The sequence below is a fragment of the Aquarana catesbeiana genome, linkage group LG04 (genome assembly GCF_042186555.1).
Source record: "Aquarana catesbeiana isolate 2022-GZ linkage group LG04, ASM4218655v1, whole genome shotgun sequence".
NCBI lineage: Eukaryota > Metazoa > Chordata > Amphibia > Anura > Ranidae > Aquarana > Aquarana catesbeiana.
This window is the reverse complement of record NC_133327.1, coordinates 12,915,535-12,942,627: the sequence shown is the minus strand read 5'-3', so window position 1 is coordinate 12,942,627 and position 27,093 is coordinate 12,915,535. Positions and strand designations below refer to the sequence as shown.

The 27,093-nt window shown below is 45.1% G+C and overlaps 1 long non-coding RNA gene across 1 annotated transcript; it reads right to left on the bottom strand.

The window, feature by feature from the left end:
* Positions 1 to 11,962: 11,962 nt before the first annotated feature.
* Positions 11,963 to 24,892, bottom strand: LOC141139057 (uncharacterized). The gene is made up of 3 exons (XR_012243709.1): positions 24,748 to 24,892; positions 13,516 to 13,636; positions 11,963 to 13,417 (listed from the first exon to the last, which is right to left on the bottom strand). It is a non-coding gene; the product is annotated as an uncharacterized lncRNA (long non-coding RNA).
* Between the last annotated feature and the right edge of the window lie 2,201 nt (positions 24,893 to 27,093).

The window sequence follows — 27,093 nt, the reverse complement described above, 5'->3', positions numbered from 1 at the left end:
AAAATGTATGAATGGACTATTGATATTCACATAATTCACATTGGTATTTGTTTGTACAATCAATTGTGGGATTAAGTGTACAATAATTTAGTTTTTTTGGAATATTGGATAGTATTCATATTTGTGTAATATAAACATAACAGTACCAGGCTTTACCATCTATAAACTATTCTTCCCAATGACACCAACAATGAGGCACCATTCCTCACTGAACCATGGGCAACTATGTAATTCTTTTTACTCCCACCGACCACCAAGCCTGAGACATTGTCTATTCTCACCTGGACCCCCTAAAGTCTGAAGGACAGTAAGCTGGCCCTTTCTTTAGAAAGTTTGTAGACCCCTGCCCTAGGATCAAAGTCTTTTAATACTTGTGTTATTGTGTGATATATACTAACTCTTTCTTCTCCTTGCAGGGACATTAAGCCAGGAAACATATTGCTGAGCAGCACAGGCCATGCAAAGATTTGCGATTTTGGACTGGCAGTCACAGGCATTTTCGAACCAACGAAGTATAGAGGACCGGCTGCAGGCACCAGAGCATATTGTGCCCCAGAGGTAAGAAACAGTCTACTGACTTAATTGTAGTGTTTATCTAGATACTCAGCACTCATTAAAAGTGGGCAGGGTTGAATCCTAAAGAAATTTTCAGAGTTCCTCTGAGGCTGCATGTACATGAAGACCTTCATCCAGTTCCATCATTATCCACTTTGCCAGATAATGACCCAAGTTATAGATACAAATAAGGTGGAGGCTTCTCATTGCAGTCCTTACTTATTATAACATGGTGAGACCATTGAGCCATATACCTCGTCCTCTGCAAAGGGGCAATTAAAGTATACGTAAAGCCAAAATGGATTGATTGAGTTTGGAGTGGATTGAGTGGGAAAGGATTAGAACCCCTTTCAGGTTTTTATTGCTCTATGTTTCCCCCCCACTGGGGAGATTATTCCTCTCCATTTGTCCTGCTGACACAGGAGGTGAAGGTTCTGGTGACAGTTTTCTAAGATGGGATAGGCACTCCCTTTGGAGACATATTCTTATACTTCCTGTTGTGTCCGTAGGACAGGAAGGAAAGGAAAAAATTTCCAGATAAAAAAAAAGCTGACAGGCCATTTTCTAGTTTAGGATTATCATACACTTTAAGGCTGGATTCACACCTATGCATTTTTTTGTGCTTTTTGCATTTTGCAGATTTGCACTACAGATCGTGTTCCATAGGAAACAATGTTAAATGGACTGTAGTGCAAATCTGCAAAATGCAAAAAGCGCTAAAACTGCATAGGTGTGAATCCAGCCATAGATGTGACCCATCTTCAAAGACTGCACCTCAGTTGGCATTAAAACCATAATGAAAAAACCAAAAACAACCCGGAGAGATCAGGACACTTGGGAGGATTAATACATCACTTACGCCGACATAGAAACATCTCTGTCCCATGCCTGTCATGACAATGTTCTCATTATTCTTCTCTTTTTTTTCTACAGGTCTTTAACCATCTACCGTGTGATGGCATGATCGACTATTTCGCACTGGGGATTATACTATATGAAATGGCGACTGGTGTTCACCCATTCTATACATATTTCTGCGATAGAAAAAGTGTGAAGGCTGCAATTACTCGGCTTGAGCCCTTGTATCCCTCAAACATGGATTTTGACCTTGAGGACCTCATTGGAAGGGTAAGCAGATATTTATACTGGGAATATAGCACATAGAAGGAAAAAGAAATGGGAATTTTTTGCAGGGCTGGCTAACTTAAGCATATATGACACCCCATTCCTGATGGAAGAACTGTTCTGCCTGCTGAGTGCCACAGTGGGGATACATTTTACATAAGGGACAGTGGTTGGTGTATGGTAAAAACGTGGTTTAGCAGCATATTTTTATAGCCCCCACCCCAACCACAAGAGCTTAATAGAAAGCTTTACATACTGTACAATACTATTATAACGTAACAGTAGGCTGACGGTTGGGGGGGGGGGGGGGGGGTGTGTGTCAATAGACTACTATTAGACGCACATTTTAAAAAGGGATTATATTGTCTACTTATTGCTTGTTCTTATTTAACATTCTGTTTCTCCCTTTATAGCTTGTTCAGAAAAACCAGGAGCGCAGGCGGATGGAGTTGAGAAATATCAAAGGGCATCCATTTTTCAAAAAGATAAACTGGACTAAGGTGGAGTTGGGACGGTCACCCCCACTAAGTCATTTGCTATCTCTATCTGTAAGTATATTATTAAGAAAGAAGTTTAGGTACATTTGGGGGGGGGGGGGGGGGGGTACAGGGCTTTTAGGGCTTGTTCACTCCAGAACACGGTGCAGGAAACCCATGGGTTCAAAAAACGCTTTGCACTTGAGAACTGCGGAGGTGTCAATACAATGCTAATGACACACCAAATGTAGGTCACAAACACAGTGCCTGCACCGGATTGCATGGTACAGAGGGTACTCTTTGATCCGATTGCATTGCGTTTTTTTTTAAATAGAGCATGTACTACTTTTGTTGCAGTCCAGTGTGATTTCAGCCCATTCAAGTGAATGGGATTAAAAACGCACTGGCACAGGAATCACACAAGAATGTGAGCGGGTAAATGACGTACGCTTAACGTTTATCATCAATTTCTGTCTAAACTAGTGAGATTAATGTTACCTATTTTTTTTCTTTGCAGGACCCAAAGGACCCAATGAACCCACTATATCCGATACGCAATGTGGCTGCTATTATGTCCGCGGAAGACCTATATAATACTCCCACATCATCAAAGAAGCAACAGATCTTCAGAAGTTTTACATTTGTCAGTGAAAGATTGAGGATGAGTACATCACCACCATCAGATCAAAGCTGCACCATATATGGAAGATACTCACTGGCATCACCAGATTTTTTTGAGTATTTTATTACCAGAGTGTGTGACAACTGGTTGTCCATGTTATTTTTCTTATTATTAGTATTATTCAGATTGTTCTTTTTATATTGCTTCGGTATTTAAATAGAGGCAACAGTTTAGGCAGCACTTTACAATATAAATTTGGACAGTATGATTACAATACAGTAGGAATAAGAGGGCCCTGCATCACCTACATCACAGGGGGACTCTCACCTACATCACAGGGGGACTCTCCCCTGGGAAGAGGACCAGAGGGGACGCCGTGGGAAGAGGACCAGAGGGGACGCCGTGGGAAAAGGGACGCTGTGGGAAGAGGGACAGAGGGGATGCCGTGGGAAGAGGGATCCCATGGGAAGAGGGACGACGCGGGAAGAGGGACAGAGGGGACGCCGTGGGAAGGGGGACAGAGCGGACGCCGTGGGAAGGGGGACAGAGGGGACGCAGTGAGAAGGGGGACAGAGGGGACGCCGTGGGAAGAGAACCAGAGGGACGCCGTGGGAAGAGGATCAGAAGGGACGCCGTGGGAAAAGGGACGCTGTGGGAAGAGGGACAGAGGGGATGCCGTGGGAAGAGGGATCCCATGGGAAGAGGGACGACGCAGGAAGAGGGACAGAGGGGACGCCGTGGGAAGGGGGACAGAGGGGACACCGTGGGAAGAGAACCAGAGGGACGCCGTGGGAAGAGGATCAGAAGGGATGCCGTGGGAAAAGGGACGCTGTGGGAAGAGGGACAGAGGGGATGCCGTGGGAAGAGGGATCCCATGGGAAGAGGGACGACGCGGGAAGAGGGATGACGCGGGAAGAGGGACAGAGGGGACGCCGTGGGAAGGGGGACAGAGGGGACGCCGTGGGAAGGGGGACAGAGGGGACGCCGTGGGAAGGGGGACAGAGGGGACACCGTGGGAAGAGAACCAGAGGGACGCCGTGAGAAGAGGACCAGAGGGACGCCGTGAGAAGAGGATCAAAAGGGACGCCGTGGGAAAAGGGACGCTGTGACAAAAGGGACAGAGGGGACACCATGGGAAGAGGGATCCCATGGGAAGAGGGACGATGCAGGAAGAGGGACAGAGGGGACGCCGTGGGAAGGGGGACAGAGGGGACGAGGGACAGAGGGGACGCCGTGGGAAGAGGGACAGAGGGGACGCCATAAGAGGACCAGAGGGACGCCGTGGGAAGAGGACCAGAGGGGACGCCGTGGGAAGAGGACCAGAGGGGACGCCGTGGGAAGAGGACCAGAGGGGACGCCGTGGGAAGAGGACCAGAGGGGACGCCGTGGGAAGAGGACCAGAGGGGACGCCGTGGGAAAAGGGACGCCGTGGGAAGGGGGACAGAGGGGACGCCATGGGAAGTGGGACAGAGGTGACGCCGTGGGAAGGGGGACAGAGGTGACGCCGTGGGAAGGGGGACAGAGGGGATGCCGTGGGAAGAGGATGCCACAGGAGGACAGAGGGAGACGCCGAGGGAGGAGGGACGCCGTGGGAAGTGGACAGGGGGACGCCGTGGGAAGAGGACAGGGGGACTGTTTCATACGCTACCACACACTAGTGGAGTATTAGCGCAAGGTACAACACTAAACAGTCCTAGGGCACACTAACACAGGGTCTCAAAAGATGTGATGGCCATCACATTTTGAGAGACCCTAATCTGCAACGTTCAGTTTAAAGTTTTTATAAAAGTGAAAAAAAAATTAAAAAAAAAAAAAAAAAACACAAAAAAAAATATAAAATAAAAAAGCCAAAAATAGTTGGTTTTATTTTTCCTCTCTCTCTCTATTGTTCTCTCTCTTATGTTCCCTCTCTACTGTCCGCTCACTATTGTTCTATATCTATTGTTCTCTCTCGGTTTTATTTTTACTATGTTTTATTGTATTTGCTTTGCAGGTATGGTATGTCTTACTGTTATACTGTAATGTTACCTTGTTTTATTGTTAACCATCATTTGCTTAACAGGTACGCCATTCAGCTGCAGTACTGATTTATTTATCTTGACAGCAACAGTGTTTGCTCCCACGATACGTAAAGCCGTAACTCCAGCTTTGTCGGAGGTGATTTCACCACCACAGTTAAAAAAAAAAGAGCATATATGCCGAAGCATGGGGGCAAGGGGGAGGAGTGATTTGCTCCCAACATTAGGGGCAGATTGCCCCCATGCTTCGGCATATATTTTTTAGGCACAGCTTGCGTTAAAAAATGTTTTCTTTTTACTATGTTTTATTGTATTTGCTTTGCAGGTATGGCAAGTCTTACTGTTATACTGTAATGTTACTTTGTTTTATTGTTAACCATCATTTGCTTAGCAGGTACGCCATGCAGCTGCAGCACAGATTTATTTATCTTGACAGCAACAGCGTTTGCTCCCACGATGCGTAAATCAGCGAGTCCAGCGCTGTAGGAGGTGATTTCACCACCACAGTTAAAAAAAAAAAAAAATGGTGCATGTATGCCCATCATTAGAAGCGGGTGGATGAAGGGCGGTATTCTAATGGTGGGCATACCCACCGATCAATCTCTTTTTCGTTCAGCCCACAGGCTGCATGGAAAAAAAGAGAGCATTACAATGTATGCCCAACAAGGACCAGCGACAAACTGGTATGTTGCTGGACTTTAAGTGGTTATACCAGAATGATGCCTGCAGGTTTAGGGATCATCTTGGTATCATTCTTTTCAGCCAGCGGTCAGCTTTCATGTAAAAGCAATCCTAGTGGCTAATTAGCCTCTAGACTGCTTTTACAAGCAGTGGGAGGGAACGTCGCCCCCCCCCCACCATCTTCCATGGTTTTCTCGGGCTCTCCTGTCCCAACAGGGAACCCGAGAATTCAGCCGGTGGTTCCGCCAGCTGACCATAGAGCTGATCAGAGACCAGAATGGCTCCAATCATCTCTATAGCCTAAGAAACCGGAAGATAGGAGCATTTCATGACTTAGGTTTCACCGGATATAAACAGCGTCATTGGGAAATTGGAAAAGCATTTTATCACACCGATCTTGGTGTGGTCAGATGCTTTGAGGGCAGAGGAGAGATCTAGGGTCTAATAGACCCCAATTTAAAAAAAAAAAAAAAAAAGGAGTACCTGTCACTACCTATTGCTATCATAGGGGATATTTACATTCCCTGAGATAATAAAAATTATAAAAAAAAATAAAAATGAAACGAACAGTTTTAAAATAAAATAAAAAAGCAAAATAAATGATAATAATAATAATAATAAAGCACCCCTGTACACCCACCATTTTAATCTGTAGGGCCTTTGCTTTAAAAAAAAAAAAGAATTTGCCGATGCTTAGTCTATAGACCTGGCCGCCGCTGCCCACAGCCACTGTAACTAGCCTGGCGGAGTGATCTGGTTACTATGCTGTGCCGCACTCCATCAATACAGAGGGCAGGGCTGCCCAGAGCTGGAGAGAGGCACCACGCTCAGGACTGGAGATTATGGAAGAAGCTGCTGCTGCTGCAGCTGGAGAGGTTCCGGGAACGAACCACGGGACACGGGAGAGCAGAGCTGCCGAGTCACTGTGAGTGGCTGACAAAGACACAAGAGACAGGCCAAAACACATTTCTATTTTCAGTAATGAACACTGCCAATATTGCCTTGTTTTATCATGTGACTACATTACAGAGCAGACCGGTTTGTTTTTTTAAATTTACCATTAACCACTTCCCGCAAAATCACGTACCCGTACGTCATTTTGTTGAAGTGGTTTTACCGGAGTGATGCCTGCAGCTACAGGCATGACCCTGGTACCGTTTTTTAGAGTTGATGGTCGGCATTCTAGTAACAACCAATGCGGCTAAGGGGGGGCAGGGGGATGTCCCCCTCCCGTCACCTCCGCCGCGGTCTCCCATGCCACCAACCATCACGTCTGCTGGAATACTGATTCCATTCATTAAAATGCAAATCAATTATAACTTTTTTGAAATGCGGTTTTCTGGATATTTTTGTTAATCTGTCTCACTGTTAAAATACACCTACCATTAAAATTATGAACTCATAATTTTCTTTGTAAATTCCTTTTTTCCCCCTCACTGTAAGACCCCACATCCCTCCTTTGCACTCTGAATGCTTTGGATTTTTAAAAATGGTGCCAATGGTTTCTGAGTAAACCGGAAGTGATGTCAAGTCATCGCTTCCAGGTTACTGTTACGAACAGCCGATCAAAGCAGTTTCCGGCTTTGTTTGGCTGTCTGACCAGCCAGCAGACACACCGGCTGGTCGCTCAAGTCTCCCAGGTGAAACGAGAGGGCCGCGGAAGACAAACGCTGCAAAATGCACAGTAAAAAACACACAACCCACAAGATACCAAAATGTCCCATGAGCCACATGTAGTGCAGGCAACTGAAATCATCAGGCTGCCCTATGCGTGTCACGGGAAAAAAAAAATGAGCCAGAAAATGTGCACACCCACTATGAGGCATATGAATGGGGCTGGAATTGGTTTGTTTACACAAGAGCAATGAGGCTTCATTCACATCTGTGCGTTTCCGAACGCATGGCAAAACCGCACAGAAAATGTGTGCTTTGCCTTGCATTTCAGAAATGCACTGGACCAAAAATTACGGTAAAACACGCACCAAGGTCCACACTAAAAAAAAAAATATATATATGTTCTGAAGCTTCTTTAGGGGCGATTGTTGCGTGTAGGGCACCCCATTCAGGTGGATGGGCTGCCCGATGCATGATGAGTGAAAATGCTCCAAAACGCCCCCGCAAAAAAAAAAAAAAAAAAAACCCACATGCGGTTCCTGTTCCAGTTCCTGCTATGCTGAGATGTGGACAGAGTCTGACAACTGAGTGTTTCTGTCTACTCCCTCCTATGCATTTGTATAAAGATGACCATACACTAAGCGATCTGATCGTACAATCTCTGTACAATTTCCTTTAGATTTTCCAGAACTATATAATTGGACGACACACCTATCTATCCAACCAGGCAGGCCTTTACTCTACATAGTTGATGGTAGTTCTAAAGGAAAAAATCAGATTGTATAGTGTACAGTGAGCTTTACAGAACACACGTCTCCTGTTTTCAGTACTACAGCTCTATCCACATAGGCTGTTATCTGATCCCTCAGCACAAATGCCAAATGAATGATCTATACGAGATGAAAGTTAAAGTAGAAGTCCAGCCTAACACTAAAATCCCTACATCTACAGACATCCACGTTCTAAAACTACCATATCTAGCCCTGTAAAGAAGAAATCAGTAAACATACCTTTATTAAAGCTGCTCCGGTCTCCAGCGGTGGAAGCCCTGCAGAGGACACGGCCGACAACAGCTGTTAAATTAATGGGGTGTGATGTCACCCATAGACTTACTATGGGGCTTCTGTTGTTGGACGTCTGTCTTCTGCACCCGCCTCCACAGTGAAGCTGCAGCTGAAAGCGCAGAGTGGGATCAGGTCAGATCAGCTTAAAAAAAAAAAAAAAAAAAAAGGTATGTATACCGATTTCTTCTTTACAGGGATAGATAGGTTAGTGTTAGATCATGGATGTCTGTAGATGCAAAGATTTTAGTATTAGGGTGGACTTCTACTTTAAGGTAGGCTGTGTAGTGAGAACAGTGATGTCTGATTGATTGCATTTCATTCAAAAAGCGTGCACCTCGAACTGGGTGGTAGGTAGGAGGGTAGATGATGCAGGTTGTGTGCTAAAGAGGTCAGCTGGTCAACTATTTCATGTATCATGACCAATAGTGTGTCCAGGAAGTAAGGCAGAAGTAATGGAGAAATTATTTTTTTTTAACACCTTCCCACCCGGCCTATAGCAGAATGACGGCCCTCAGAACGGGCTGCTTGTGCGCACGCCAGGGGCACGCAGCATGTCCCTCGCACACACTGCACTGATCTCGGTAAAGAGACTATGATGTAGGCTCTTTACCATGTGATCAGCAGTGTCCAATCATAGTGTGAATAGGAATTGCCAGTTTTTGGCATCCCTCTTTTCACACGGACAGTGCGAGGAGAGGAGAGTCGATAAGCGGCTTTCCTCACAGGGGAAATCTGCCCCATCACTAATGTCTGCCAGTGCCTACCAGTGATGCCAATCAGTGATGCCTTTCTGTGCCGCCTATCAGTGCCCATAAATTCTACCCATCAGTGCCATCATTCTGTCGGATTCTGCAGATCGTCGGATAATGCCTCTGCAGTATGCAACATCACTCCAGCTGATCTGTCAAACAGCTGGCGTGATGTCAACACTGTGCATATGCAGATCGTCGGGAGGCATTATCCAATTAAGTAAAAATCGATAGAACACCAGCAGAGTGATCCTAGACTGGCGATGTGGCCCCTTGCACCTTTGCCCCCCTGGGTTGGAGGAAGGTAGAGCCAGAAACAGAGAGGGAGGGGGTGGGGGATGGGGAGAACATGAACCCCTCCAACACCAACAGTAACTTTTCCCTTGTCCACATACAACTGCAAATGGTCGCACATAGAACAAGCATTGTCTGTAACCCCAGCCATTTTTGTCTACAGCCTCCTTCCTTGCTGTCACCTACATTGTGGGGTGTAATTGCCATTAGAAGTGCACCGGACGTTCTGGGCCTACGGGTGGGTATGATGGAAGAGCGCCTCTCCCTCTATGCTGACGACGCATTATTGTACCTAAATTATGCTGGGCCCTCTCTTCAAGCTGCCTTGCGTATTTTTGACAGTTTTGGTGGACTCTCGGGAGTTAAAATAAATTGGACCAAATCAGTCCTATTTTTTATAGATGATGGAGTTAACTCTGGACCCCTCTCCTCCCCACTACAAAGGGTTAGGGAATTTAAATATCTTGGAGTTGTGATCACTAGGAATCTCTCTGATTTTATTGTAAAAAACCTGGCCCCTGTCCTGAACACCCTACGTTCGAAATGTGCTGCCTGGGAGAATCTTCCTCTGAATCTTCTGGGTCGCATTAGTCTCCTTAAAATGATGATACTGCCCAAATTTAACTATCTGTTTAGGAATTGCCCGGTCTGGGTCCCTGCCTCGTTTTTTCGGGAGATTGACCGTATAGTGGGTTCCTTTATTTGGTCGGGGAGAAACCCTAGGTTGGCACGTACTACGTTATGTTTACCTGCAGATTTGGGTGGACTTGCCCTCCCAAATTTCCAGATATATTTTTGGGCGGCCATGTTGGTGACGGTGCACTGGTGGTTCCAGGGCTCTAGATCCAATGTGGCAACCTGTCTCGAGGCGAATATTCTGGGTTCCCTGACGGACCTTCGGAATTTTCCCTATAGAGGACCCAGGGCATATAGTGAGGTCCCTGGGCCTACTAGAGCAACTTGGAGAGTATGGGAGGCAGCTAGGCGCAGATACTTGGGACCTGGCCAATTGTCTCCAGCTCATCCCCTATGGGGGAACCCACGACTTAAACATATGGTGTAACCATGTTGGAACACGTAATGTCTGGGGGACAACTGCTCTCCTTACATGAGCTTACGGCTAAATTCGGACTGCCCCGTTGGATGGGGTTCCGGTACCTACAGCTGAGACATGCGGCCAGGGCTCAATTCCTGCAAACTCCCCTGTTACAGACGGACCCCATCGAAGATCTCCTATCTCCTGGAGACTTGACTAAACCCCTATCCTCTCTATATAATGCGTTGCTGGGAAGAGATTCCCCTAAGATTAATGAATTATGGGAAAGATGGCGGGCTGATATCCTGTCGCTGGATAAGGAGGGATGGGAGGACTGTCTAGAGTATGGCCCGAAATTAGTGATAGCATCCAAGGATAAACTGATTCAAGTTAAATTTATACACAGGGTCTACTATACCCCGCAGAGACTCCATCGCATATTTCCTGAGAGAGACCCCATGTGTCCTAAATGCAAAGTCCATATAGGCACATTTTTTACATATGTTCTGGGAGTGCCCAGTTGTTGCACTATTTTGGACTAAGATCGTAGGTGAAATCAACTCCAGATTGCAGACCTCTATCCCGCTCTTGCCGGCCATGGCGTTGCTGGGGATACATGATGATGAGCAGAGGCCATATCATCTTAAATTACTGATTTCCTTCCTTCTTTTCTATGCCAAAAAAGAAATACTTATGAAATAGATAGATTCTTCCCCTCCATCCTTTTCAGCCTGGGAGACACAGATTGAGGCAGTAATCCCCATGTATAAAATGACATATATAAACCGTGGCTGTCCGTGGAAATTTGAAAAAGTTTGGGCTCCGTGGATGGCCTCGTAGAGAAACATTCAGTTCGCTACGATCATTTGCCCCAATGGGGGAGGGTTTTGGAGGGTGGAGGGTGGACGGTACTTGTTGAGAATGGTACCATTAACCTTAGGTATTGCTTGCGGGTTTTGCATATCATTTTCCCTATCCTCAAATATGTAATCTACGTATGTAATGTATTGTACTCTGTTGAATGGTATTCTGTAACTCTGATTATGTATTACAACAATAAAGCACCACTGTTTTTGTTAAAAAAAAAACATTGTGGGGTGCATCATTGGATGGATTGCCACAAAGAGTTCCTAATTCATCCACATGGAGCTGTAGTGAGACACATCATTTGGTGTATGGCAGAGAGAGCGAGGCAGAATATGACAATCAGATTCTGCCTCCGCGCTTTGCTGATCGTCAGATAATGCCTCAGTGCGCAGTGTTGACGTCACTCCAGCTGATCTGATCTACTGCGCAGATCATCTGAGGCATTATCCGTCGATCTGCACTAAGCGTCAGAACGCCGCCCATCAATGTTGCATATTAGTGCCTCCTCATCAGTGCAGCCTATTCTTGTCCGTCAATGCAGCTTCATCAGCGCGCATCAGTGAAGGAGTAAAATTACTTTTTTTACAACATTTTTAAATTTTCGGTCTTTTTTTTTAGCAAAAATTAAAAAACCCAGTGGTGGATAAATTGCCACCAAAAGAAAGCTCTGGTCTTTAAAAAAAAAAAAATTTTATAAAAATTTAATTTGAATATAGCATTGCATAACCGTGCAAAAGTGCGACAGGGATAAAAATTGGCCTGTGGCAGGAAGGGGTAAAAGTGCCCGGTATTGAAGTTGTTAATCTGACAGTCTCCAGCCAGCAGGTAGTATAATAATGGAACAAAGGAATTTACAATGGATTTCAAATAAAGTTATTTATTATTTAACAGAAATACAGACATATTGATCTATAAAACAATTATAAATGAATAAACTTTTTTTATTATTTTATTTTAAAAATGTTTATACCTGTGAGCATCTACAGTAAAAGCTTGATATGATGTTGAGTCACTCTCCAATTGATATCGTACAATCCTTTCAGTGAGGTACCAATCCTAAAATTATTGTACCCTGGTCACACAGGTTATGTACACAGCATAGAAAGGAAGAACGTTTTCCACTGATTTCGGAAACTCGTGGTCTCATCAGGTTGATATTGGTGGCTCTGGTGCTCCTGATGGATGAACGTTGTCTTCTAAGTTTAGCTGGGCTTGGATGTTTTTCTTCGTATTCAAAGGCTTTTGTCTTGCCTCTCTACGCCCTAGCCCAGACATATGAAGAATACGGGCAATTGTTCTCACGTGTACCACACAGCCAGTACTTGCCAGATATTCCTGCAGCTCCTTTAATGTTGCTCTAGGCCTCTTGGCAACCTCCCAGACTAGTTTTCTTCTCATCTTTTCATCAATCTTGGAGGGACGTCCAGTTCTTGGTAATGTCACTGTTGTGCCATATTTTCTCCACTTGATGACGACTGCCTTCACTGTGTTCCATGGTATATCCAATGCCTTTGAAATTCTTTTGTACCCTTCTCCTGACTGATGCCTTTTAACAATGAGATCCCTCTGATCCTCTGGAAGCTCTCTACGGACCATGGCTTTTGCTGTAGGCCTCTTGGCAGCCCCCTTGACCAGTTTTCTTATTTTTTCATCAATTTTGCAGGGACGTCCAGTTTTTGGTAATGTCACTGTTGTGCCATATTTTCTCCACTTGATGATGACTGTCTTCACTGTGTTCCATGGTATATCTAATGCCTTGGAAATTCTTTTGTACCCCTCTCCTGACTGATGCCTTTTAACAATGCGATCCCTCTGACGCTTCGAAAGCTCTCCGCAAACCATGGCTTTTGCTGTAGGATGTGACTAAGAAAATGTCTGGAAAGACCTACTGGAACAGATGAACTTTATATGGGGTTAATCAGAGGCACTTTAAAATGATGGCAGGTGCGTTCTGACTCCTACTGAACATGAGTTTGAATGTGATCGTTTAATTCTGAACAGAGCTACATCCCCAGTTATAAGACAGTGTGCACTTATGCAACCACATTAGTTTTTGTATTTTTACTCCCCCCGCCCCCCTAAAAGATTTCAGTTTGTTTTTCAAATGAGTTGTACAGTTTATAGGTCACATTAAAAAGGTGGACAAAAAGATCTGAAATGATTTATCTTTCTCTCATTTTTTTCACAAAAAACAGACATTTTAACAGGGGTGTGCAGACTTCTTATATCCATTCTACATCATAAACATGGCGGTAGCTGTCAGAGCGTCACGCACTTGCTGTCTTCACACGTTGCTTATCCTTTGTGAGCACAAAGCTACATAAAAAAAAGCATTAAATAATGCACTTATTTACTCAATTTAAAAAAAAAAAAAAGGCATATTACTATATATTAGATATACAGTACATTACTACCTTCAAACAGTTGTAATGTTGCTTCCAGATGGGGATTTAAATAATTGTGAACATTTTTTGCAAAATACTCTAGCTACAAGAGAAGAGAATCATCATTCTGATATGTGGACTCCCTCATAGCCTACAAAAAAAAAAAAAATATGAAAATATTAGTACAGGAACAATCTTATGCCAACAGATACATCAAGGTACTGCAATTTTTTTTAAATTAAGCTAGTTACATGAAATCTGTAGACTTTTAGGGTCAATAGTGTTTAAAAAAAAAAAAACACAGTTAGACTTCCCGTAACTGTTTGTGGGAGTCATCCAGGACAGCACTAGAGATAGGCTCCACCTCTGGAGGCAGGAAACACAAAATTTAAATCCATAAAAGGACGGCTCCCGTCCCTCTTCCCCAGTCTTAATCCGAGAATTTCCCCAGAACGGCTTCTGAAACAAAAACACTTGTCCAAAGTAATAGCAGCATATAGGGAGGGAATCCCTGCTGTCCTGGACGACTCCCAGAAACAGAGTTACCGGTAAGTCTAACTCTGGTTTTCTCTAGTCGTCTGTCCAGGACAGCACTAGAGAGGCTCAACAAAAACTTACCAGATTGGGGGGGGGGGGCAAATACCGCTTGGAGGAATTGTCTCCCAAACGCTTGGTCTTGCGCTAAGATAAAAAGGTCCAATCTATAATGCTTCATGAAAGTCGAGCAGCTTGACCATGTTGCGGCGCTGCAAATTTGCTCTTGTGTCGCTCCAGCTTGCTCCGCTCAAGAAGCTGATAGAGCCCGTGTGGAGTGAGCCATGGGAGAAAAAGGACCTTCCTTTTTTAAAATCTTGTAAGCTTCCACAATAGCTTGTTTAATCCACCTTGCGATTGTGCCTTTTGAAGCTTGGAACCCCAATTTTTTTCCCCGAATGCAAAATAAATAGAGCATTGGATTCTCTAATGCCTTCCGTCAATTCCAGATACCGTAAGACACAGGCAGGCTCTCACGTCCATTTGGTGAAATTCTGTTTCTTTTGGGATTGGTTGAGGACCCACAGAAAGAAGGAAAAACGATTTCCTGAGTCCTGTGGAATTTTGCTACCACTTTAGGCAAGAACCAGGTCTGTACGCAATACCAGACTGTCTTCAAAAATTTACAGGAAAGGTTCCTTAATGGAAAGCCCCTGCAGCTAGCTAATGTGCCTGGCTGTGGAGATGGCCATTAAAAAGACAGTTTTAAGCGTGATCCAGTTTAAAGGACAGCTCTTCCTTTTGCGACCATTTTATCCAACCCTGCAATACTGTCGACAAGTCCCATTTTGACAGAATTTTGAAAGGAACGAGCCCAATCCTGGCTAACCCCTCAAAGAATCTGCTAACTAGCGGGTCCAACGCCAGGGGTTGCTCCAAAAAAAAAAAAAAAAACACAACACACCACACAGACAAGGCCGATACCTGAACTTTCAATGTACTAATGGCCAGTAAAAACTCCAAGGCGGCTGAAATATTTGCAGACACCTTGGTGTCTAGCCATGAACAGAAAACTTTCCAAAATTTAACATGAATTGCTTGCGTTACTTTCTTTCTACTGGAAAGAATTGTATTTACCACCCTTTCCGGGAGCCCCTTAGACCTCGAGGCTTTCCTCAGACACCAAGCCAACAATTTCAGACTCTGTAATTTTGGCAAAAGGACTGGGCCCTGGGACAGCAGATCGATTCTCCCGGGCAGCATGAGGGGAGGCTCTCCTGCCTGGCACAGCAGTGTGGAAAACCAAGGCCTCTTCTGCCAAAAGGGGGTCATTGTGGTGCGCTCTTGAACAAACTTCCTGAGGACCAGGGGAATTAGTTTGAACGAGGGGAAGGCGGATCATAGGCGAAACGCCCACTTCTGGGCCAAGAAGTCTATCCCCTTGGCCCCTACTTCTCTTTCCAATGAGAAGTACACTGGAACCTTGGCATTTGATTTGTTAGCAAACAAGTCCACTTCTGGGAGGCCCCACTTCTTTGCCACTAGTTGGAAGACTTCCGAGTTCAGCGCCCATTCTGACTCATACACTTGGTGTCGACTCAGAAAGCCTGCCAGATGATGGTCCGCTCGCTTTAGATTGAACGTGGATATCGACCCCAGGTTCTTCTCGGCCCAAGAAAAGATGGCGCTCGCCAGTCTGATTAAGGATGGACACCGTGTTCCCCCTTGTTTGTTTACATAAGAGACTGCTACCACACTGTCTGAGGACTTGTAGGTGTTGACTTTTCAGCTCTTTGGCGAATGCTCTTAGCACCTGCCAGATTGCTTGTAACTCTCTCCAGTTGGCTGATCTTTGGGACTGCGTCTTCTCCCCCAGTGGGACACCCAGCCACTGGCGTACAGGCAGACACCGGAAGAGACCATCGTAGACCCTGCACAAGGTTCTCTTCGTTCCTCCACCACCACAGAGACCTCTTGGTCTTTGGAGATAGGCAGAAGGTCGCGCCCAGCGATTCCTACACCCCATCCCAGCTGCTCAGGATACTGGCCTGGAGACACCTGAAATGGGCCCTTGCCCATGGAACTGCTGGGATTGTTGCTGCCAGAAGGCCTAGACCCGACATGGACGAACGGATGGACACTACCAGATTCTTTTGAAAAAAGGCTGCTGTTGCCTTTACTTTTTTCACTTTCTCCTCTGTGAGATAAATCTTCTGCATCGTCAAATTCACCAAGAACCCTAGGTATTGCAAGGCCTGCTTATCAACCACCCCAGATCATCCAAAAGGAAATGGTCACTTGCAGATCTCCTTGTAACTGGAGCGCGGAGGGTGAAAAAAATAAAAGGTCGTCCAAGTATGAGATGACTGAGATTCCCCTTAGTCTCAGAGGGCCCAGTGCCTCTGCCAGGATTTTCGTAAAAATCCTGGGGGATGAGAACAGGCCGAATGGCAGGGCCCTAAATTGGAAATGCTTTCCCCAATTGATCACCACCCTCAAAAACTTTTGAGATTCTTTGTGAGAGGGACGCGTTAATAGGCGTCCCTCAAATCGGGGGAGGCCATGAAGCAATACGAGGGAAGAATTGACCACCGTAAAGATGGTTTCCATCTGAAATTCCTTGCAGATCACCCATTTGTTCAGTGACTGCAAGTTCAATATTAAGCGGAATTTGCACAACGGGTTCCTTACCACAAAAAACGTAGAAACTGTGGTTTATTTCTTGCTGTGGCACTGGAATAAGAACCCGCTGGTCTATCAAGTCGCCAATTTGTGACAAGACTGTCGTCTTCTGAGGATCCCTGGGAGGCGTGGTTGCGAACATCCTCGGCGGCGAAGTGCCCTTGAACTGGATTCAGTAGCCCTCCCTGATTATCCTCAGTATAAATGCATTTGGGGTAGTCTTTTCCCACTGTGGGAGGAACTGTCCCAATCTCCACGGTGACTAAGTCATTGGGATTTGGTTGTTTTCTTAGGAGAGGAAAACAGGATACCTTTCTGCTTCCCCCTCCCCAACTGTTTTAGAGGTTGACCCTTTAGGGATCTTTCCCTGTGACGCCTCTTGTCTTTGGGGGCGAAAAAAGCGTTTCCCGGGGGCCTTCTTAATTTTAATAAGAAAAGCCATTTTCTTGTCGGCAGTACGGTCTAGAACTTTCTCTAGATCTTGTCCAAACAAGAGGTCTCCTTCAAATGGGATGCCACACAGCCTAACTTTTGAGGCTCCCCCGACCAGGATTTTAACCATAAAGCCCTGCGAGAGGAATTTACTAGGGCATCGTTTTTTGCCTATAGCTTGACCGAATCTGAAGATGTGTCTGCCATATAACCTGCTGTCTTGTGCAGCATGGGTAAGGAATCTAGAATTTCCTTCCTGGAGGTCCCACTTTCCAAATGGCCCTGTAACTGGTCCAGCCAGACCTACAAATTACAAGCTACTATTGTTGTAGCCATTGCTGGTTTTAAATTTGTCATGGCTACTTCCCATGACCTTTTCAGCAGTACTTCCATCCTCTTGTCCATGGGTTCCCTAAGAACGCCCATGTCCTCAAAGGCGAGGTCCATTGATTTGGCGTACCGTAAAAAGCTGCGTCCACTTTGGGCACTTTGTTCCATATACAAGTGGAATCCTCACTGAAGGGTAATCTCCTCTTCAGGCTTTTAGGAAAAAATATTTATTTCTCCCGTTCCACCCACTCTTTTTTGATAGAGTCGGCCAGTGTACTGTGTACCAGAAATACCCTGTTTTGGTCTTCTTTCAGGGTCCGATACATCTGGTTTTGTAGGGACAAAGAGGCCTGCCCTTCTTTAATATCTAGCGTCTCGTAAATCACCCCCAATAAGGGATCCACCTCCTCGAGCGAGAGCCTGTATCTGGGTGACCTTGTCCCTTGGCTCAGAGTACCTTTGGATGATGCTGTCTCACTTAGCTCATCCAAAGGATGTGGGACTACAGCTGGTTGTTTTGGGGTTTCAAGGTTCGACAGCATTGACTTTATAGCCTTCATTTCCTTCTTAACGCCAGATCAATTCTTTGCATGCCTCTGTTGCCTCCATGTAAACCAATTTATCAATACAGGGTTTACAAAGGGGCTTGTTCCACCCTTCTTTGAATTTGTTCGCACATGACGGACACCTCTTCTTCCCCCCTGACTTTTGGTTCTTTGGGCTGAGCCTGAGACAAGAGAAGGAGAGAAGAGAAGGGAGGCAAAAAAAAAATGAAAATACAAGGACAAACTGCTGTCAGATACCTTTGCCAAGCAGTGGGTGTACCTTCACCAACACCTATGTGCACCTCCACCGGCCGCTGACGGGATTCAAATGACTCTTTAGCCTGGATCCCGTCTCACTAAGGGGGGGGGGGGGGGAGAGATGGGTGAATCCACCCTCCCCCAACCCTGTAGGCCAAAAGCACCCCACTGTCCACCTACCTGAGCTGGGTCGGCACCACTGCCACTTGGTTCTGCTAAGTCCATGCTGTCCTCCTGGAGCATCGAGCTGCTGCCGTTGGTGGATCAGGACCGTCCGCTTGCCGTGGCTGGTGTTTTTTAAATAAACCGCCATGGATCCGGCGTCCACGCTCCCCGGAACTGGAAGTGACGTGCCCGGAAGTCCCTGCCCTCCTCCTGCATTCCACAGGCCGGAACTCGTGGCCTACGCCCGCCCCACGCTGGACTCACGCGGGGATACCACAGTATCCGGCCAGTAGACCCGCTGCAAACCTTGTGCGGGAAGTGCCAGCCCTCCCCGGGCGATCCATGGAGGAGGACGCCGGTGACAGCTGCCCGCAGCCTGACCGGGGGACTTAAGAAGCCTGCCATCCCTGCTTACAGGTACCTGCAGACCTCCTTAGGCAGTCCTGCCTATGCTCAGGGGAAGGAGAGCTCCCATTAAGCCTTTATGGATCTAAATTTTGTGTTTCCTGCCTTCGTAGGTGGAGCCTCTCTCTCTAGTGCTGCCCTGGACAGAGGACTAGAGAAAAAAAAAAATATTCCTATGCAATAGTGAACTTCGTGTCAAGGGCCGTTTTTTGTTTGTTTGTTTTTTCCCACCTGCATGTCAAAATCTGCATTTTTTTTTTTTTGGGAACAGAAAATGACTTAGAAACCCAAACATTACATTTTCTGAAACAGAGGGCAGTGATGGCGAACCTTGGCACACCAGATGTTTTGGAACTAAATTTCCCATGATGCTCATGCCCAGTGTAGTTGAGCATCATGGGAAATGTAGTTCCAAAACATCTGGTGTGCCAAGGTTCGCCATCACTGCCCTAGGGGCATGTGCGATTTAAAAAAAAAAATTTTATGATATTCGTACAGCTGTTTATCAAACGCATATTTTCAGAACAAAATACAAATAAAATTTATTTTAGTGCACAGAAGCAAAATGTAATTTTTGTTAAATTATTAAAGACTCAAATTGAAATGGTGAAAAACGATGGCACCTAAAATTTTTCATAGGTAACTCTATCAAAAGTTTTACTGGTAACCAGTTTAGAGTGAACCATGAATTACGGCTCCCACTGCAAGAATTCACTGCGATACGTCATTCACATGGCACAATTGCTGTTTACATACACATGCTGGACCTACGCACGTGTTTACATTTGCACGTATGTGCAGGAGGGGAGGAGTTTTGTTTTTATTACAATTCTTTAACCACTTGCTTACTGGGCACTTAAACCCCCCTCCTGCCCAGACCAATTTTCAGCTTTCAGCGTTGTCGCACTTTGAATGACAATTGCGCGGTCATACAACACTGTACCCAAATGAAATTTTTATCATTTTTTTCCCACAAAAAGAGATTTCTTTTGGTGGTATTTAATCACAGCTGGGATTTTAATTTTTTGCTAAACAAACAAAAAAAGATGGAAATTTTGAAAAAAAAAATAAAAATCATGTTTATTAGTTTGTTATAAAATTTTGCAAACAGGTAATTTTTCTCCTTCATTGATATGCGCTGATGAGGCGGCAGTGGTGGGCACTGATAGGCTGCACTGATAGGCACAGTTAAGGCAGCACTGATGGGGACAGATAAGGCGGTACTGATGGGCACGGATGGGTGACACTGATGGGTACCACTGATGATGGGCACTGATGGGCAGTGATGCGCGGCACTGATGGGCAGTAATGGGCACTGGTAGGTGACACTGATGTGCAGCACTGTTGTTGCACTGATGTGGGCGCTGATGGGTGGCACTGTGGGCGCTGATGGGTGGCACTGTGGGCGCTGATGGGTGGCGCTGGTGGGCACTGGTAGGCGGCACTGCTGCCTATTGCTGTGGGGGCAGATGATCGCCGTGATCGGGACTGATGTCCCGATCACAGCAGCTGGTGATCGGGGTTTTTTTTTCCTCCTCACGCTGTCAGGAGGAAAAATAGCCGATTACCGGCTCTGTTTACATCACATGATCAGCTGTCATTAGCTGACAGCTGATCATGTGGTAAGGGGGTCGGGACCGACCGATTGCTCTGATCTGTGATCAGGCGAGTCTCAGACTCGCTGATCACCGCGCGCGCCCTGCAGGGGGTGCGCAGGCCGCTCGTGCACGGGACAACGTCAATAGTCGTCGTCCCGGCAATGTAGATCCGCGCTGTTGCAGTCATTTGGATCTGAAGAGGTTAAACACTTACAGACCCCGCCCGCCGTCGTTATACGTCGGCTGTTTGAGGAATATTGTTATGGCAGCAGCTAGCTACGGTATCCTCTTCTTCAGTGGCAGATTCTCCGCGAGATCACTTTTATCGGCGGCGGGAGAAGGGCCCCCCCCTCCCGCCGCGCTCCGGTGCCCTCCGCCGCTTACTGCCGGCGGAGGCGATCGCGTCAGTTCCCATGTGTGATAAGGAGCTGAGTGAGGGGGAAGATGGCATTTTTTTATATTGCATTTTAGTGTAAATATGAGATCTGAGGTCTTTTTGACCCCAGATCTCATATTTAAGAGGTCCTGTCATGCTTTTTTTCTATTACAAGGGATGTTTACATTCCTTGTAATAGGAATAAAAGTGACACTTTTTTTTTTTTTTAAAAGAACAGTGTAAAAATAAAAAAGGTAAAATACACAAGAAAAAAAAAAAAATTTTTAAACGCACCCCCCGTCCCGCCGAGCTCGCGTGCAGAAGCGAACGCATACGCGAGCAGCGCCTGCATACAAAAACGGTGTTCAAACCACACATGCGAGGTATCGCCGCGATCGTTAGAGCGAGAGCAATAATTCTAGCCCTGGACCTCCTCTAACTCAAAACTGGTAACCTGTAGAATTTTTTAAACATTTTTAAGGGTAAAAGTATGTCACCATTGCACGAGCGGGCGCAATTTTGAAGCGTGGCATGTTGGGTATCAATTTAGTCGGCATAACAAAGCGAGTGCTTTGGATTACAAGCATTCTCATGGAACGGATTATGCTCGTAATCCAAGGTTCCACTGTATAGTATATTGACATCTGTGATGCCGTTTGGATATTGAAATTTGAAAGAAGTTGGAAGCTGGACGCCAGCAGTAGGAAGGCGGCAGAGGCCATGTTGGTACACCCAGCACTGCTCAGCGCTAAACCTTTAAAGCGGCGTTCCACCCATATAAAAGTCAGCAGCTACAAAAAGTGCAGCTGCTGACTTTTATTAAAATCGGACACTTACTTGTCTTGCGGTCCAGCAATGAGAGCGAACGAAGCCCCGCTTCTCTCCCCCTCCTCTCTGCGGCGCCGGCATTGACACTGTGGGCGCCTGGCTGTGGCTTCACAGCCGGGCATGCGCACTATAACTGGCTGGGAAATCATCTGGGATCTGTGACGTGTCCCAGATGATTGCTGAGAGGGAGGGGGGAGAGGTGAACTTGTTTCCTGTCCTGCGGTGCCCCGGGAGAAAGTGGGAGCTGGATCCCTCTAAAAAAAAAAAAAAAAGAAAAAAAAGAAGAAGGAGGGTATCCGTGACCCCCCCCCCCCCCAAAAAAAATGACATGCAAATTTGGCATGTCAGGGGGTCACCTTCACTTAAAGTGGAAGTTCCATTTTTGGAACGCTCGTTAACCGCAATCCAAAGGTTCCACTGTATTTAATTTATATACGCTCACTTTATTGCTAAAATTACTCTGAAATTCAATGCATAGCTGGGTGTAGCAAGATGTCTGCTGCCGCTGTTCTATCAGATTAAACACTACATGTCAGATCATGAAGTGTTTGGAACGCATAGCGCCGTGGAACGCATTGCTCAGTAAGCAATTTTTTTTTTTTGGGTTGGAACGTCACTTCCGTTATGCAATCTGACGAGTAGCGGTAATCTGATAGAACACCGGCACAAAAATGCTGTTACCAACATTTTTCATTCAGTGTTTTTTTTTCTCTAAAAATATGCTAGCGTGCATGGAGCATAAAATAAAAAAACAGTCGATCTTTTGCGTAAAAAAAAAAAAATGGTTTACTTTCGGAAGTGACGTCATGACATCACTCAGATCCTCCAAAGACACAGAGGCAATTAAAGACGATCTGGTCTCTTTTCGCCTCTGACCAGCAGACTGCACCATGTGATCGCTTCTCGGGCACGCCGGTAAAAGCGGTAATGCCAAGAGACGCCAGCGAGCGGCGGGGGGACATCCCCTACTGCTACTTATAAAAGCGATCTGGGGGGGGGGGGGGGGGGGGGGTCATCTCCTCACAGAGGACATCTAGGCATGTAATCAGGGCAATGATAATCAGTGCCCGGATTACAATAAAGCGCCCACAGTGCCAGCAGTGAGTGCCCACCAGTGCTGGCTATCAATGCCACCCATCTGTGCCCACCAATGTCACCCCACCTCATCAGCGCCCATCAGTGAAGGAGAAAAATAACTTGTTTACAAAATTTACTGACAGAAACTAAGAAAAAACTTTTTTCTTTTCAAAATTTTCAGTTTTATTTTTATTTTTTTTAGGAAAAAATAAAAAAGCCAGAAGTGATTAAATACCAAGCTCTATTTGTGTGAAGAAAATGATAAACATTTCACTTGGTTACAGAGTAGCACTTTGAATTGTCATTCAAAGTGTAACAGCGCTGAAAAATGGCCTGGGCAGGAGGGGGAGGGGGGGTGCAAGTGCCCTGTATTGAAGTAGTTAACCACACGCCGACCAGCGCACGACGATATACGTCGGCAGAATGGCACGGCTGGGCAAATGGGCGTACAGGTAAGTCCCCTTTAGGAAGCGGCCTTGTCGTGCGCCCCGCCGCGTGCTCCGTGACCGTGGGTCCCGCGGACTTGAAGTCTGCCGGGGGCCCGCGATCGTGTCACGGAGCGGAAGAACGGGGGAGATACTTTTGTAAACAAGGCATTTCCCCGTTCTGCCTAGTGACATGACAGAGATCACTACTCCCTGTCATCGGGAGCAGTGATCGCTGTCATGTGACCTGTAGCCCACCCCCCCCCATAGTTAGAATCACTCCCTAGGACACACTTAACCCCTTTATTGCCGCCCTAGTGTTTAATCCCTTCCCTGCCAGTGTCATTTACACGGTAATCAGTGCATTTTTATAGCACTGATCCATGTATAAATGACAGTGGTCCCAAAATAGTGTCAAAAGTGTCCGACATAATGTCGCAGTCCCGAAAAAAAAAAAAAAAAAAACGCAGATCGCTGCCATTACTCATTAAAAAATAATTAATAATAAAAATGCCATAAAACTATCCCCTATTTTGTAGACGCTATAACTTTTGCGCAAACTGATCAATATACGCTTATTGCAAATAAAATATGTAGAACACATATTGGCCTAAACTGAGGGGAAAAAATGTTTTTATTTAAAATATATATATATATATATATATATATATATATATATATATATATATATATATATATATATATATATATATATATATATATATATATATATATATATGTTTGTTATATATTATAGTAAAAAGTAAAAAATATTGTTTTTTTTTTGTTTTTTTTTCAAAATTGTCACTCTTTTTTTATTTATAGCGTAAAAAAAAATAAAATAAATGCAGAGGTGATCAAATACCACCAAAAGAAAGCTTCTAATTGAAGGGGGGGGGGGATGTCAATTTTGTTTGTGTGCAACGTCGCAAGACCGCGCAATTGTCCGTTAAAGCGACGCAGTGCCGAATCGCAAAAAGTGCTCAGGTCAGGAAGGGGGTAAATCCTTCCGGGGCTGAAGTGGTTAGTAAACAAAACACAATTAAAAATTTTTTTTTTTTTTTAAAAAAGCGGCAATGGGCGGGATCCTCCTTGAGGTCCCGTTGACACCATTTGCATTGAGGTCCATTGTACCAAAACACAAAAAAAAAAAAACAAGGCACACCTGACTCGTTTCCTATGCATTGCGCTGAAAAAAAAAAAAACACGTAACGTGCGTAGAAACCACGGCATCCCAACACCGCTATGTGCATTGAACTTTTACTGTAATTTCAATAAAGTTTAAAAAAAAAAAATGTAAAAAAAAAAAAAATTCAATAAAAAATACACAAAAATAGTAAACACCAGGGTTCGGCACTGCATCCTCCCAGCGTACACCAAAAATTTTGCGTTCAGTGCGGCTGCTGGCATGAATCATTCATCAAAACCACTCTGCTACTTCTGCTAAAAAAAATGAATAAAAATATAATATATATATATATAAATAAAAATAATAATAATGGTGGGTATATAAACCCCCAAAATTGTGCTGTATCTCCCCAATCTCTGATCTCAGGCCTGTGTACTCCCTCCTCCATGATGTCTGTATACATCCTCTGTGTATCTCCTCCATCCATATTTCATCTCTCCTATAACCCTCACAACCCCTCCATCCTCCATCCTCTCACCTCATCCGTTCTTCCACACAGTGCCAACCCCTCATAGCATCACCTGCGCTTCCTCTCAAAACACACCTGGAAAACAGCTTCCGTTTCGTCCTAAGTCCTCGGAACGACGGCCATTTTCCGTAGGACAATCGGCATAGGCTTTTCATGGAGAATCCATTCCGAACAATAGAGAACAAACCGTCCTGTGCTCAATGCTGTAGCTAGCGGGGGCCATTTTTGGGAAGACCAAAACATCCCCATAGAACCGTATGGCGAGGAAAATAAAGGGAATAATCACAAACATACACCTGTACGGTGTATATGTATATATATATTATATAATAAGCAGTGGTAACTCATAAAATAAAAATACATGAATATTACCAAGTTAACCACAAAAAGCACCGCTCAGCGATTACCTACATATGATTTGTGTAAATAGCATACCTCCCAACTGTCCCTGATTTCGAGGGACTGTCCCTGATTTAGAGCAATGTCCCTCTTTCCCCCTCATTTGTCCCTCATTTTGGTCTGATTTAGTTGTATATAAAATGCACTTTTTATCTTTCACAAAGTGTTTCCCAGTGCTAAACCTTCCATCCAAATTCTAAATTGCTGCATTTGTCCATTTTAAAAGCCAATATAAAGGAATATTAGTGGTAAAAAAAAGCACTTGTAGATTTAATTAACCTTTTTTTTTTTTTTTTTTGGGTATGGCCCTTTTAGGGGTGTGACAGGGGGCATGTCCTCTGCCTACGTATGTTTGCTAGTAGGTGTCCCTCATTCCCATCTCAAAATGTTGGGAGGCATGAAATAGGGTTGCCCCCGGTCCGGAATTCACCCGGACTAGGGTTGCCACATCATCCCTTTAATCCAGGACACACATGAATTACACAGGTTCTGAGGCTGATTTAATGCAGATAAGGCACCAAGTGAGTTTATTTACCACCTTAATCAGCCACAGAACCCGTGTAATTAGGGTTGCCACCTCATCCCTTTAAAACCGCGCGCATAATGATTACACAGGTTCTGTGGCTGATTAAGGTGGTAAATAAACTCACTCGGTGCCTTATCTGAATTAAAATAGCCCCAGAACCTGTGTAATTCAGATGTGTGTGGGTTTAAAGGGATGAGGTGGCAACTCTACGTGTAATTAATGTGTGTCCTGGATTAAAGGGATGATGTGGCAACCCTAACCCTGACAGATCAGGTTTTAAATCATGTGTACGGGTTTCAGTCCACCTGAAACCCAGACACAACATTCAGACAAGCATGTGGCTTGGAACAGGGCCTGACAGGAGGGTGAGGGATAGAGGCTAATTAAATGCAGATAAGGCACCAAGTGAGTTTAATTACCACCTTAATCAGCCACAGAACCTGTGTAATTATTATGTGTTCGGGTTTAAAATGATGAGGTGGCAACCCTAGTGAGGGGACACTATGTTTATACATGGTGATCATATCCCCCCTTATATGTTTATACATGGTTATCATATCCCCCCTCATGTATTTTTTACATGGTGATTTTTAACCCCCTTCTTTGGGGTTAAAAGCGCCCCGCTAGTGCCCGAGCTTAAACAGCGGTAAAGCACCGCTAAAACGAGTAGGGCTTTAGCGCTAACGTGGCTGCAGCCCCAGTGTGAAAGGGGTCTAAAGCATGGGGGTGGTAATATCCTGTTATAGGAGGTGGTAATAGCCTGTTATGGAGGTAGTAATATCCTGTTATGGGGGTGGTAATATCCTGTTATGGGGGTGGTAATATCCTGTTATGGGGGTGGTAATATCCTGTTATGGGGGTGGTAATATCCTGTTATGGAGGTGGTATTATCCTGTTATTGAGGTGGTAATATCCTGTTATGGAGGTGGTAATAGCCTGTTATGGGGGTGGTAATATCCTGTTATGGGGGTGGTAATATCCTGTTATGGAGGTGGTATTATCCTGTTATGGAGGTGGTAATATCCTGTTATGGGGGTGGTAATATCCTGTTATGGGGGTGGTAATATCCTGTTATGGGGGTGGTAATATCCTGTTATGGGGGTGGTAATATCCTGTTATGGGGGTGGTAATATCCTGTTATGGAGGTGGTATTATCCTGTTATGGAGGTGGTAATATCCTGTTATGGGGGTGGTAATATCCTGTTATGGGGGTGGTAATATCCTGTTATGGGGGTGGTAATATCCTGTTATGGAGGTGGTATTATCCTGTTATGGAGGTGGTAATATCCTGTTATGGGGGTGGTAATATCCTGTTATGGGGGTGGTAATATCCTGTTATGGGGGTGGTAATATCCTGTTATAGAGGTGGTAATATCCTGTTATGGAGGTGGTAATATCCTGTTATGGAGGTGGTAATATCCTGTTATGGG